We start from the raw sequence: 16268 nt of genomic DNA, 5'->3' as shown, positions 1-16268 counted from the left end.
GACTTAGATTTCTATTGCCTTATAAATAATGTATTTTAGCATCCCAATTGGTCAGGTGACATCAGCCAGAATCCTTACCTTCAGACATCTCAAGAGAGACATTAATGAATGCAGATAATTTCTTATCCTAGCTCGGGATTTTTATAAAGACAAAGTGGACCAGAAGAAAAGAAAACCACATCATCTATACAATAACTTTGGAAACTCCAAGAGTAGAGGTTTTCCATATAAGAACTAACTTAGAGTAGTTCGTAAACCACAAGCAAAACTCAGGTGTATTTGAACCCTCCAAGACAATTATATGTTTCAAATGTGATTTCCATTCGCAGACCAAATTCATTGTCAGTCAGTCAGTCAGTTCAGTCACTCAGTCGTGTCCGACTCTTTGCAACCCCATGAATCACAGCTCGCCAGGCCTTCCTGTCCATCACCAACTCCCAGAGTTCACTCAAACTCATGTCCATCGAGTCAGTGATGCCATCCAGCCATCTGGTCCTCTGTTGTCCCCTTCTCCTCCTGCCCCCAATCCCTCCCAGCATCAGAGTCTTTTCCAATGAGTCAACTCTTTGCATGAGGTGGCCAAAGTACTGGAGTTTCAGCTTTAGCATCATTCCTTCCAAAGAACACCCAGGACTGATCTCCTTTAGAATGGACTGGTTGGATCTCCTTGCAGTCCAAGGGACTCTCAAGAGTCTTCTCCAACACCACAGTTCAAAAGCATCAATTCTTCGGTGCTCAGCTTTCTTCACAGTCCAACTCTCACATCCATACATGACCACAGGAAAAACCATAGCCTTGACTAGACGGACCTTAGTCGGCAAAGTAATGTCTCTGCTTTTGAATATGCTGTCTAGGTTGGTCATAACTTTTCTTCCAAGGAGTAAGCGTCTTTTAATTTCATGGCCACAGTCACCATCTGCAGTGATTTTGGAGCCCAAAAAGATAAAGTCTGACACTGTTTCCACTGTTTCCCCATCTATTTCCCATGAAGTGGTAGGACCAGAGGCCATGATCTTCGTTTTCTGAATGTTGAGCTTTAAGTCAACTTTTTCAGTCTCCTCTTTCACTTTCATCAAGAGGCTTTTTAGTTCCTCTTCACTTTCTGCCATAAGGGTGGTGTCATCTGCATATCTGAGGTTATTGATATTGCTCCCATCAATCTTGGTTCCAGCTTGTGCTTCTTCCAGCCCAGCGTTTCTCATGATGTACTCTGTCATTGTAGAGCTTGGCAACAGTTTGCTACACCAGAAACTGTGGTGACCAACTCCAATCCTTCTTCACATCCATATTCCTGTTCTCCATTTCTCCTACCTTACCCCTTCTCCAGACCATCACTTATAGAATCAAAATGGAGGAAAGTGTCCTATACTCTGAATAGGATATACAAATCTGGTATTTGCTCATGTAAAAATAAAGCTGTCAAATATGAGCTTTAACTTTATCTTCCTGCTAAACTCTTCCACAACTTTCCAAGACTCTCAAGATAAATAACAAAACCATTAGTCTGGACGATAGGCCCTAGCTGATCTGGGATGACCTATCTCTCCAGCCCTTTCTTGCCCTTCTCTCACTACCTCTAGATTCCAAACATGCTGGGCTTTCTGTTCCTCAAATATTTACCTCTTTCTCTAGAGCCGTTGCACTTCTTTTCACCCTCTCCCTTCTCCGTATAACTTATTTTTAGCCCTTTGTGCTTAATATAAGAGCCACTTCCTCTAGCAAGCCCTTCCTGACCCCCTGGTTTAGGTCTGGTTCCCTTGTTATACAGTACCATAGGTCAGGTTCCCCTTTCAAAGAACATTTGTCTTGGTTTGTTATCTTGTATGCATTTGAGTGATTATTTTATTCACATTTTGTTACCTCCCACTGTATTCTCAATAGAGTCATGTAATGCCAGGGACCATGTCTAGTTTTGTTTACCACCATATCCCTAGGGTCTAGAACACAGTAGGCATTTAATAAATACTTGTTGAATGAATGAATACATGAAATGAAGGATTGATGGGCGGATGGATGACATTTGTGCACTCTTCTTGACAGAATGACTACCAATTTCCTATACTGGGTAAGACAATCTCTGGCATCACAGCTTGCTCACCTATAATGTAAAGGACTGGACTAGAAAATGTTGATAATACCTTCCAGGTCTACCACTGTAAATTTTGGTATTTGAGAAAAAACATGCTCTATTAACTATACAATCACATAAGTGAACTGCCATATGATAAGGTCCAAGGGACCAACTGGATAATAGCATTTTCGGAGGTTTTAACTGATTCACACTGAAGTAAGTATGCTTCAACTTTTTATTAGGACCATGAGTTATCTTAATTTACTAAACATTATCCTGGTAGCTAGAAGAACATGAGTGACTGATGAACCCCTTTGCAACCAGACACTAAATACTTAATGAATGAAATTAGATTATTCTAATAATCACATTTGTACAGGTACTTTGCATCCTAAGTAAAGTTCTACATGCTATACAATTGTTTGTAATGAAAGTACTTCTAATTAATTAAATGATCTTGTACAAAATTCATACCACTGATTTGTTAATTCCCATTCAATGAATAAAATACTGTTTTACTACAATAGCATTAGTATAATTGCTAAATATTTTAATTTGATTTTATTTAACTTTCAAGAGTAAATTGCAATGTTTCCAAATAGTCAAGGGAAAATTCTAGTACTATTTACAGTGGAAATTATTTTCTTCTGAGATATATTTAATTTGTGTCTTCACAATACTGAACTTACAGATGAAAAAAATTTACCTTAGTGAATCCCTGTATTATGAATACCAAGAAAACTTAGGTAATCACTTTTTAAAAACTTTTTTAGTTACTAATTCAATAAATTAATATAATCTTGGTGACATCTTTTTTTTCTAGCATGAATAATGCTTTGATTATGGCTAATGACATATAATATACTTTCTTATTTAAATATCCTTGAATATAATTTTCCTTATTTGCAATTATGTTTAATTGAGAAGTTCTTAGCTATAATTAGTCTTCATTTTTGTAGAAGGTTAAATTAAGTGAGCTAATTCAAGTGAAACATTTAACTCTATGCTTGGCAGTCAACAAATGTTAGCTTTTGTTATTGTCATAGCTCATCATATTCTTGAAATAAATATTTTTGAACTGTGTTTCCCAAACTAATTTGGCCACTGAGATTTTTAAAAATATCTACTAAAATCACAGCAAGGAGGGCATGACAATCCACTCCAGTATTCTTGCCTGGAGAATCTCATGGACAGAGGAGACCAGTGGGTTTCATATAGTCCATGGGGTCACAAAAAATCGAACGCAACTGAGTAACTAAGCACACAAAATCACATTATAGTGTTGCGGTCCTTTAATGGACCAGAGCCTGGTGGTGAGGAGTCAACAATAAGAAGCTGAAAGAGAGAAAGAGCTAGTATTCCCTGGGTTAGGCAGAGAACCAATAAAGCCCTAGGACAGGGCTTGTACCACTCACGGAGGCACAGGGCATCCTCTCGAAGAGGTCTTGAAAGCCTGGGCAGGAAAGTGAGTTTGGCAGGTTTTTACCCTCCAGAGAATTAGCCAGAGGGAGAGAGAGAAAGAATGACATGGGGACCCAAGTCTCTAGTGGAACAAGGGTATTTTATTAGCAGAAATGCAGGCTTATATATATTTAGTAAAATGATTACTCAGTCATTACAAAGGATGAAATCCCATCAACTGTAACAAAATGGATAGTCTAATACATACGAGGTCACTGACACTGAAAAGAGTCATTGAAGGGAGCCACTGAGAGGAATCCAGGCAGGTACCCTTTCCCATGATCTCAGTCCTGAGAACTGTGTGCAGCTCCACTTGTTCCCAGAATAGGAACTGATAAGGAACAGAGAATCCTTGAGAAATGGCACACAAAGGAAAAAAAGTGCAACATATTGGATTCCTTAAAGTTGAACATCCCCTGACAATATAGGAAATGCAGTTTCATATTAAACAATTAGTATATAAAGGTTAATTTTTATTCTAAAGTAATGGAATTCATCAGTTATACTTGGAACATCTTGGTCATCCTAGGGCTATAACTGAAATAGTCCAATCATGATCATAAGTACAGTTAGTACTAATATCACACATATGGATAAATAAATTTATTAAAAAACAAGAATTTCAAATTATTTTAAAATTCCTACTCATTTTCCTTTGTTTAACATTAACAATCACACTGATTCTTATCAGATTTCTCAAGAAGATTTCAAGGATTAGTTATTTACTCTTTGTAACCTCTAATTTAGATTATCCAAGAAAGTTATGTGAGAATAAGTGCATACGTCATATTACTTCTCAGCCGGTCATTTATTTTAAATGGGTGCCTAGTAGCTATGCAACTGTGGTGTTGGAGAAGACTCTTCAGAGTCCCAAGGAGATCCAATCAGTCATTCCTAAAGGAAATCAGTCCTGAATATTCATAGGAAGGACTGATGCTGAAACTGAAACTCCAATACTTTGGCCACCTGATGCAAAGAACTGACTCATTGGAAAAGAATCTGATGCTGGGAAAGATTGAAGGCTGGAGGAGAAGGGGACGACAGAGCATGAGATGGTTGGATGGCATCACTGACTCGACAGAGCATGAGATGGTTGGATGACATCAGTTTGAGTAAGCTCCAGGAGTAGTCAGTGATGGACAGGGAAGCCTGGCATGCTGCAGTCCATGGAGTCACAAAGAGTCAGACACGACTGAGCGACTGAACTGAACTGATAGTAGCTATAAATGCTAATGATCTAGAGAACTTAACATATGTCATATTGACTCAATATATATGAAACAATTTAAATATGCATTAACTATACTGCTAATTATCATAATGATAATAGTCCCACCAGCACCCAGGAAGAGATAAGATGTTATACTGAACACATCAAGAGGAGCCAGCTGTATTTATCTGGAAATAGGGTTTGTGGCACAGCTTTGGGATAGGTGATTACTCCTAATTTTGCATGGAGTGTAACCAGAGATCAAAAGGTGTCAGCCTGTCCTGGAGTCAGGCTGATTCTACTGAATCAGATGGGAAAATTTACATTAGGCATTCTTTTCTTCCTGCTTAAAATGACCACATGTTCATAATAGAATAGAGTAATATACCTGCTCTAAGATGATGGATTGGGTTACATATTAAGAGTTATAAAACATGTACTTAGAATTTCCAATCTAATCTCTGGTTCTTTGTACCAGCTAGGACCGTGCTCGGCATATAGTGGAAGAAAAATAAATATTTGTTCAATGAAAAAATAAATCAACTGTACAGATTTTATTTTAGGTGTTTTTTTTTTTTTTTTTTTTTTTACTAATCCTCCTCCAAAGATACACCTGCCCTTACTCTTTACCATCCTGTCCATGTTGTAAATTTCATATATAAACTCTTCTACCTGGACATCATTTTAAAGTATATCAAAATTTCGTCCTTGGAGTTAGCTGGAGCACTTGTTTGAAAAACAGATTCCTAGTTTTTATCTCAAATCTACTGATTCAGAATTGGGGAGAAAGCCCTGATTTTCATTTTTGTTCAAGCCCCACTGGTAAGTCTTCTTCAAAGAATCCAAATTTAGTGATTTCACTGAATCTACTTGGTTTAGTGTTTTCCTGTGCCTATCAGTTGAATTTCTCACTGCCTATGAACTCCTGGTAGGTGGCTAGATCTGGCCTGCATAGCAATTTACATCTCACAGACAGACTCCCCACAGCTAATGTTGATCACGGCTTTCAAGGAATGTTCAGAGTCTCCTAATGTTTCTGTCTCTGTTCAGTCCTCTTGCTCATTGCCAGATGGATTCTTCTTTAGGTACATTCCTTCTGCTGACTTTTAAGGAATAGAGAAAGGGCAAGGGGACTGATCTTGCCATAGCTTATATTTAAACAAGATAACAGGGAAACCAATGATAGGGGAAGGAGCCATTGTTTTCTAGTGTTTTGAATATGTGTGTGTGTGTGTGTGTTTGTAAGTGTAAATCAGTATAAAATGCATCACTGTGGCATCAATCACACTAAACAAGTTCTAGTCACCTAAAAAATTGAATGCGTGGATTTTCATTACTTTTTATAAATAATGTTTTAATACTGAATTATAATCTCTTGATTATTTTCAAAGTTTAGTTTTGCCATCTGAAATTTTTAAACTCAAAGTAGTTGAACAGAAGTAGAAATGAATTCTGAGAGCGTATCTTTCTTCCACTGGTAACTGACACTCGCTTAACACTTAATTCCTGATAGCGCCCTTAGAGTCAGTTTGGCTCATCTTTACAGTTACTCATACACTGCTTAAACACTCTAATTAACAATAATTATTTGCATTTTCAACTTATTAAAACAAAGATGGGAATTATTTCAATTACGAATCCAAGAACTTACAATTCACAGAAATAATTCACAAGTAATGATTCACTATTCTCCCAATTCTTTCTTAAAATTTTGTATTTATTCTTTATTAGGATTCTATTTCTGTCATTTAATTTTCTAGTCTTGAAAAACTGGCAATAACTGTCAGAGCAGAGACATCAGATGTCAGTTCTAATATTCATCACAAACTAAATGAGAAAACATGATTTATTAAGTGTGCTCATGAATGGCTGGTAGGTCTTTTTGTTCTCACTGTCATACTGATTTTGAAACTGATGCTTATGAGGCCATCTCAGCAGAGTGACATGGACTTCCAGGCACACTGCATCTGTCTCTCTGCTTGCTCTACAATGATACTGTCCTCAGTAGGCAATATGTCCAGCCATCTCATCGGGTCATGTTTATTTCTGGAGTGAGCACCATAGGCGTAAATGCTAGAAATAAAAGGGTGAGGAACAAACTATTTAAAACTAATATTATATTTGGGCAAAGGCTGACAACTTTGAAGAAATGGCACTGTGGTAGCTTTAGACCAGTAACAAAAAGTGGTATACTAAGTTCTGTGTATGGGGCACTCTACATGTATAGTCCCATGAAACACTCACAGCAAGTCTCTGATATATAAGTACTATTATCAACACCATTTTGAAGATTAGAAAATGGAAATTAAGAGAGTTAAAATAACTTGCTAATATATAACAGAGCTGGGGTTTAAATCCAGCTCCGTCTGATTTTAGAGACTGGGTGCTTTACCATTACCTTTTGATTTAAAGTTAATGCACACTGTAATAAAACAACAACAAAGCAAAACAAACACAAAAATCAAACAGCACACAAGGGGAGGTAGGATAATTATACCTCAAAACGAACATTAAGAGAAAATGAGACGATTTGATCTTCGTCAAATATTAGCAAAGAGGTTGCTATGAAGCTTTTAATGTCTCACTGAAGAATGTAGTAGCTCTTGGTTTTGAAAGAATATTTCAAGGTTCTCTCTGTAGATAACACTAAACAACATAAGTTATTCAAAGGAATTGTCAGGTTTTTAAAAGTTTATTTTGTGTATTATGTTATTGTTGTGCTATGTTAAATGGGGCTCCCCCCGCCCCGATCTCTAGAGCAGAAAGGGGCTTCCCAAGTGGCTCAGTGGTAAAGAATCCACCTACCAACACAGGAGATATAAGAGATGCGGGTCCAATCCCTGGGTCAGGAACATCCCCTGGAGAAGGGCATGGCAACCAACTCTAGAATTCTTGTGTAGAAAATCCCACGGTCAGAGGAACCTGGCAGGCCACAGTCCATAGGGTCGTAGAGTTGGACACAACTGAAGTGGCTGAGAACATATGCATGCACTATGTTCTTATGCTTTGTGTTGACCATACCCTGTGGTCTTCACTACTTTCCGTGCCTGCTAAATCACCTCAGTCGTGGGAGACTCTTTGCAATGCTATGGACTGTAGCTCACCAGGCTCCTCTCTCTGTGGGATTCTCTGGGCATAAGTACTAGAGTGGGTTGCCATGCCATCCTAAAGGGGATCTTCCCAACCCAGGAATCGAATCTTCGTCTCTTATGTCTCCTCCATTGGCAGGTGAGTTCTTTATCACTAGCGCCACATGGTGTTAAATGACAAATGTTTTGGTGACCCTGAAGATGAAAGTAAACCTGGTCTATATTTGAAGGCCCACTCAGTCTCCTTTGCCAGCTCATCTTCCTCTAATCTCTGTTTTAAATTGTAATGTAATTTTTATTGAATTTACTTGGATTTCTTCTTTGAATACTAGATGATATTTCCACTTGTGTATTTCACAAGCACTTCAAAATCAGTATGTCTAAAGCTCAGAAAAACAGGAATTCCATCCTGCTGCTCCAGATTTCTCCAAGTCAGTGGCACTATCATCCACTTCATTGTTCAATTTAAATACCTGTGAGTTATCTTTGCCTTCCCTCTTTGCTTACCACCTTCGTCTAGCATCCAGGTCTGACAATTCTATGTCCAAAATCTCTCTCTACCCTCTCTATTTCTACTACAACCTCCAAGGCCAAGCTATGTCTCACTAGGTAGGCTGTAATGGATATCTGTTTGCTACACCTGCAATTTCATTTCTAGTATTTCATTGCGGGTGTGTTTTTTTTTTTTTTTTTTTTTTTGGTTTTTATTGTTTGTTTGTTTGTTTTGGCCACATCTCTTGTCTTGGCACCCAAGATCTTAATTCCCTGGGATCAAACTCGGGCCCCCTGCAGTGAAAGCCCACATTCTTAACCACTGGATCACCAAAGAAATCCCTTCATTGTGATTTTGATTTATATTTTTCTAATGACTAATGATGTTGAGTCTCTTTTCATAAGCTCATTGGTTACTTTCATATCTTCTTTCCAGTAGTTATGTATGGACATGAGAGTAGGACCATAAGGAAGGTTGAGCAATGAAGAACTGATGATTTTGAACTGTGATGCTAGAGAAGACTCTTGAGAGTCCCTTGGACAGCAAGGAGATCAAACCAGTCAATTGTAAAGGAAATCAACTCTGAATATTTATGGAGAGGACTGATGCTGAAGCTGAAGCTCCAGTACTTTGGCCACCTGATGGGAAGAGCCAACTCATTGGAGAAGACCCTGATGCTGGAAAAGAAAGAGGGCAGGAGAAGAAGAGGGTGACAGAATGAGATAGTTGGATGGTTCACTGACTCAATGAACATGAGTCTGAACAAACCCTAGGAGATAGGGAAGCCTGGCATGCTGAGTCCATGGGGTCACAAAGAGACATGGCTTAGTGACTCAGCAACAAGCACAATATCTTCTTTAGGGGATATGTCTGTCCTTTGGCTTCCCGGATGCTGTGGGCTTCCCTAATGACTCAGTGGGTAAAGAATCTGCCTGCAGTGCAGGCAGATCCATTCTTCCATTTCAAGATAGCTAAGAATACACAGAAGAACTGTGCAAAAAAGATCTTCATGACCCAGATAATCATGATGATGTGATCACTAATCTACAGCCAGACATCTTGGAATGTGAAGTCAAGTGGGCCTTAGAAAGCATCACTACGAACAAAGCTAGTGGAGGTGATGGAATTCCAGTTGAGCTGTCTCAAATCCTGAAAGATGATGCTGTGAAAGTGCTGCACTCAATATGCCAGCAAATTTAAAAAACTCAGCAGTGGCCACAGGACTGGAAAAGGTCAGTTTTCATCCCAATTCCAAAGAAAGGCCATGCCAAAGAATGCTCTAACTACCGCACAATTGCACTCATCTCACATGCTAGTAAAGTAATGCTCAAAATTCTCCAAGCCAGGCTTCAGCAATACGTGAATCGTGAACTCCCTGATGTTCAAGCTGGTTTTAGAAAAGGCAGAGGAACCAGAGATCAAATTGCCAACATCCGCTGGATCATGGAAAAAGCAAGAGGGTTCCAGAAAAACATCTATTTTTGCTTTATTGACTATGCCAAAGCCTTTGACTGTGTGGATCACAATAAACTGTGGAAAATTCTTAATGAGATGGGAATACCAGACCACCTGACCTGCCTCTTGAGAAATCTGTATGCAGGTCAGGAAGCAACAGTTCGAACTGGACAGGGAACAACAGACTGGTTCCAAATAGAAAAAGGAGTACGTCAAGGCTGTATATCATCACCCTGCTTATTTAACTTCTGTGCAGATTACATTATGAGAAACGCTGGACTGGAAGAAACACAAGCTGGAATTAAGATTGCCGGAAGAAATATCAATAACCTCTGATATGCAGATGACACCACCCTTATCGCAGAAAGTGAAGAGGAGCTAAAAAGCCTCTTGATGAAAGTGAAAGAGGAAAGTGAAAAAGTTGGCTTAAAGCTCAACATTCAGAAAACGAAGATCATGGCATCCGGTGCCATCACTTCATGGGAAATAGATGGGGAAACAGTAGAAACAGTGTCAGACTTTATTTTTTTGGGCTCCAAAATCACTGCAGATGGTGACTGCAGCCATGAAATTAAAAGACGCTTACTCCTTGGAAGAAAAGTTATGACTAACCTAGACAGCATATTCAAAAGCAGAGACATTACTTTGCCGACTAAGGTCCGTCTAGTCAAGGCTATGGTTTTTCCTGTGGTCATGTATGGATGTGAGAGTTGGACTGTGAAGAAGGCTGAGTGCTGAAGAATTGATGCTTTTGAACTGTGGTGTTGGAGGAGACTCTTGAGAGTCCCTTGGACTGCAAGGAGATCCAACCAGTCCATTCTGAAGGAGATCAGCCCTGGGATTTCTTTGGAAGGAATGATGCTGAAGCTGAAACTCCAGTACTTTGGCCACCTCATGCAAAGAGTTGACTCATTGGAAAAGACTCTACTGCTGGGAGGGATTGGGGGCAGGAGGAGAAAGGGGATGATCGAGGATGAGATGTCTGGATGACATCACTGACTCGATGGACGTGAGTCTGAGTGAACTCCGGGAGATGGTGATGGACAGGGAGGCCTGGCGTGCTGCAATTCATGGGGTCGCAAAGAGTTGGACAGGACTGAGTGACTGAACTGAACTGATTCTGGATCCCTTGTATTTCCATGTGAATTTTGGAATCACCTTATACATTTCTGCAGAAAGTATTATCTGTGATTTGGATAGGGGTCATATTTAGTTTGCAGACATATTAGAGAATATTGCCATCTTTAAAATGCTGTTTTGTGATCTATAAATAGAGGATTTATTTTCGTTTATTTATATCTTTTTGTATTGTTTATTGCTAATGTATAGGAAACGATTTATATATATTAATCTTGTGTTTTGCAACTTTACTCAACTTGCTTGTTAGTTCCATTATTTTTTAGTGAATTCTTTAGGATTTTCCATAAACAAGATCATGTCATCTGTAAACAGAGATAGTTTTACTTCTTCCTTCCCAATCTGGATACTTTTTCTTTCTTTCTTTATCTAATTGCCCTGGATACAACTGCCAAAAAGTGAAAGTGAATGTCTCTCAGTCATGTCCGACTCTTTGCGACCCCATGGACTGTACAGTCCATGGAATTCTCCAGACCAGAGTACTGGAATAGGTAGCCTTTTCCTTCTCCAGGGGATCTTCCCAACCCAGGGATCAAAACCGGGTCTCCCACATTGCAAGTGGATTCTTTACCAGCTGAGCCACAAGGGAAGCCCATACAACTGTCAATAAGACATTTAATAGAAACAAGAACTAACATGCTATCTTATTCTTGATCTTAGGGGAAGAGCACTGACTTTCACCAGTGTGATATTAACTCTGATTTTTTTGTGTGTGTGGGTGCCCTTTATTAGATAGAGGAACTTCCTCCTATTTCCAGTCTGCTGAGTGTTTCAATAATGAAAGGGGGATGTATTTTGTTAAATCCTTTTTCTGTATCTATTGAAATCACCATATGTTTTTTTTGTCTCTTTTTCTATTAATATAACTCATTATAGTAATTGATTTTTGGATGTTAAACCTTATACTCTTGGGATAAATCTCACTTGATCTTGGTGAATAATCCTTTTTATACATTACTGGATTTGGCTTGCTAGTAGTATGATGAGGATCTTTCCATTTATATTCATAATAAATATTGTTCTGTAACTACTATTGGTCTGTAACTTCTTTACTTGTAACATAAAGAAGTATGGTTTTGGTATCACAGCATCTGGCCTTAAAGATGAATTGATAAGTGTTCTATTTTTTATTTTGAAAGAGTTTATGAAGGGTGGGTAATAATTCTTCTTAAAATGTTCTCTAGAGTTTACCAGAGAAGTCAACTGGGCTTGGGGTTTTCTTTGTGGGAAATTTTAGAATCATTAAAACAATTTTCTCAGTTGTTATAATTCTATTCAGTTTTTATGTTTACTCTTGAGTGAATTGTGGTAGTTTTTATCTTTATAGAAATTTGTTCTTTTCATCTAAGTTGTCTGGTTATTTTTTTTGACATACAGTCTTTCTAACCTGTTCCTTTAAGGAGTACTAGTGCATCAGTTTTTCTACCAAGTATAAAAATCATAATCTATTGGAGAAAATTTTAATTTAGATATGAAGCAACTCTATTTGTTTATTATTCACAGGGATAAAGGTTAATAAGGATTGTAAGCTATTCCATTTTTACTACATAATTTTTGTTAATTCACAAGGATACTGAAATTAAAAGTAAGTTCTTTGCTTTACATAAAATAAGAAATAAGTAAATTAATATTAATATTGATTATTAATATTGACTTATTAATATTGATTATCCCATGGAAATATTATTTTAATTTACCCTAGCATGTTCCTAGATTTTAAGGCTCAGTTTGATTGTCTCTTGTTGTTAAAAAACCTTTAGCCTTGATTCCATATTCCCTGTTAGAGCTTTAGAACCTGTTTTTTTCACGGTGTGTGTATGGCTATAAATTCTCGTGTAAGTTGTAACACAATTCACTTTGGAAATCAGAGACAGGTAAACTCCTCTGCAATATGGGAATCATCCAAAAACTTGGATTGTTTTCAAATTATTTAGAATTTGGCAAAACTGAAAAATAATTTGCCAAGATTCATCCTCTGTGATTTTAAAATCCAAGAGCAAAGTAGAGAAATATAATCTGCAAGGCTGATATATTTATACTCAACTCAAAAACTCTTTTAGGTCCATGAACTTTCTAAATCTTTTCCTCAGCCCTTTAGACTTCCCCATATTTCCTCCAAAAGAACAGTGAATAAATAAGCTTAAAACTCTTAAGATGTTTCAGGGAGTCTGTTTCACAGTTCTGAATGCTGATACTGGGAAAATTTTAAACCTTAAAAACAAATTCACATCTCCTTTGATGATAATTTGGTCTCATATATATCTTACTTTACAAAGAATGATTGTTGAGATTATAGTACTAGTAATAGTTACACTAATAGTAATAATAACAATGGATTTCTGCTGAAAATATAGGCATTCTAAATGATACTTGTCTTTATAAAATATTGATCCACATTCTGTCTAAATCATCTGTGAATTCAGATTCTCTTCTGAAATAATTATATAAGGTTATTACTTACCTAAGTAAGCAATCATTATACAGTTTATAAATGTGTATTATACTCATAAGTCTATATGTATATACCTATTTTCCTGTGTTCATTGGTTACATGATTTTGGCCGCACAGGTTGAACCTCCCAAATACTTGCTTACATCAGAGACTTTGTATCTGCATTTCCCTCTGCAGTGAGGATCTAGCCTCCAGTTTGCATCCTTCCTGCCCTTTAGGTCTTGGCTCAAATATCGTCTCAGAGAAGCCTTCCCTAGCCACTTTTGTTATGAACTGAATTTTGTCCCCTCAAAATACATACACTGAAGCTCCAATCCTCAGTGGAACTGTATTTGGAAATAAGTGCTTTAACAAAGTAATTACGATTACACAGGAACACACAGCGGAGCCCTAATCTGGTGAAGCTACTGGTGTCCTTACTGAAAGAGGAAGAGATACCAGGAGTGCACATGCACACAGAAAAAGTCATGTGAGGACAAAGCAATAAGGCATCCACCTACAAGCCAAAGAGAGAAGCCTCCAGAAAAACTAAACCCAGTCACCCCTTGATCTGAGACTTCCAGTCTCCAGAACTGTGAGAACAGAAAATTCTGTTATTTAAGCCACCCAGGCTTTATTTTGATTTTTATTATTATCACCCAGGTGATATTTTGTTATGGCAGACCTGGATGTCTAACACAGCCCCACTCCAGTTGTCTTCTGTAGCGCTTTTACAAATTTGAAATATTCTATTAATTCATTTATTTACTTGTTTATTGTCAGATTGTCCTTTTGTAAGGCCAGAGAATTGTCATTCATGCCTTATACCTGTGCCTGGTATCTGGAAGGTACTCAATAAATAACTGTTGAGCAAACAACCAAAGTATCCAAAAGTCACAGTGGACTAGGCATTGTGGATAATGGATAACTATGGGATGCTAATCTCTGTTTTCGTTTTTGTTTTATATTCAGTAGATGGTTATTTTTAATCACAAGAGGAACACTATAACTTCTTTGGCTCACGAGTTAAAAATCCAAGTGTTTATAAGGGTCAATTTGATGTTGTAAGTGAATATGTTATTTTATGCAAATAAAACTGAAAGTTTTTCTCCATTTTCTATTTTATATTGGGGTATGTAGCAAACTGGAGAATGCATTGCCAACCTAAAGACAACAGCTGCTTCTGGGTCCAATGTTGTCAGATCTAATATTTAAAAAGAAGTAAAAAAAAAATCTACATTTTTATGTGGAATCTTATGATTTTAAAAAATTGACAACTAATGCAAGTTTGTATAAAATACTGCAGGCCAAAACCAACAATAAAAAAATAATAAAAGGAAAAGTATGCAGAGGTCGATGAGAGGCCTTCAAGGAGATCTGAACCTACTCTAGCTAAAGGTGGCGCTCCTTTTACTGCAGGCACTGGAAGCCCTGCCTAGAAGAACCCGACTTCTCCACACTTCATAATCTCTCTTTCCTTTCTCCCTCACTCAGCCTTATTCTCTACTCCCAGCCACCTCAGCTTCCTTTTCCTTTCTTCTTCATTTCTTCTCTCCTGCTTTTGCCTTAGAGCTGCCAATATCCTTCCCTTGCAACCAAAATTCCTGAAAAAATTCATTTTTGATCCAAAGAGGTGGAAGATAGGAACACGGGTGCTACTCAGGGATAACTACTCCCTACTCTCAGACTTAAGAAGAGTACTGTTGAGAAAAAAAAAAAATACATCACACAGAGGGAGCTGTCATCTTTGTGTACTAGGATGAAGAACACAATGAAATGCTTCCTACCATTTATTAAGCTGCCACAAAATGTTAGCAATTTTTTTAAAAAAAGTTAATGTTTATTGAGTGTTTGCTCATGTAGTGAACTCTATCAGTTCAGTCTGAAATCAAGAAAAGTGCAGATAGCTCCCATAAGACCTTTCACAAAGGTTCAGGAATTCAGAAACTGTAAATCATGAAGCAAGGCCATATAGAATTTACTTGAGAAATTCTGGAGCCTCTGTTACTTTCCAATTCTAGTTTTTGCTTGTCTGGCTTTTATTTTGTCACTTCTGCATATCTCTCAAACCAAAAAGTCTTGTGTTTGTCCTCAGGGTTGGCGAAAAAGAGGGAAAGATGAGAAGCTTAGTTTCTACTCTTGGTGTGGTTGTATCTTCACATAGGATGAGGAATTATGCTTGGGAAGAAGAACCTCAAGAGAAAAAATAGACAGGAGAAAAGAAAGGGAATTGGTTGGAGGGGAGTAGGCCAATTAGGACAGCTTGGGTCTAAGGTGTGGGAACTCACGTGTGTTTCCCATTGGGTAAAAATAAAAAATGGGAAAATTAGGAAGCCCCAAAATAGTTATCTGTTATTTTTATTATTATGTGAGTGAGCTAAATGGATCTTTCTCATTTTACCATCCCATTGCCCTATTTGTTCCTAAAATCCTGCCTAATCCCCCCAAAGCTCTTTTAAGTTTCAGACTGATGTTCCTAGGACCTACCCTCTCCTTGGAAAAGCCCTTCCTCTTCTTATTTCACTTAGACCTGGTGATTTAAGTGACCAGTGGTCTAAGTGAATGCCTGATTCCGTATTGGTGGTAATGACTGAGCATCCATACTGCGTTCTTAATCGTGCTTTCAGATGAAAGTCTAAATGCAGTGCCCTTATTTCCCCAACTAGCACAACGATGGGCAGAGCTGAAACTCAATTAACTGAGTGGGACTAACTAGTGGGACTTCATTTGTCAATATATAACAATGATGAAGCTGAAGCTCCAACACTTTGGCCACCTGATGCAAAGAGCTGACTCACTGGAAAAGACCCTGATGCTGGGAAAGATTGAAGGCAGGAGAAGGGGATGACAGTGGATGACATAGTTGGATGGCATCACTGACTCAATGGACATGAGTTTGAGCAAGCTCCAGAAGATGGTGA

At 37.9% G+C, this 16268-nt stretch overlaps 1 protein-coding gene across 1 annotated transcript in view; it reads right to left on the bottom strand.

Annotated features, from left to right (window-relative positions):
• The window catches only part of FAP (fibroblast activation protein alpha), an 80436-nt gene that overhangs the window by 62381 nt on the left and 1787 nt on the right, over positions 1-16268 (bottom strand). The gene's annotated exons all lie outside the window — the stretch shown is intronic.

The sequence above is a fragment of the Budorcas taxicolor genome, chromosome 2 (assembly GCF_023091745.1).
Source record: "Budorcas taxicolor isolate Tak-1 chromosome 2, Takin1.1, whole genome shotgun sequence".
NCBI lineage: Eukaryota > Metazoa > Chordata > Mammalia > Artiodactyla > Bovidae > Budorcas > Budorcas taxicolor.
This window is presented reverse-complemented; position numbering and strand designations above follow the sequence as displayed.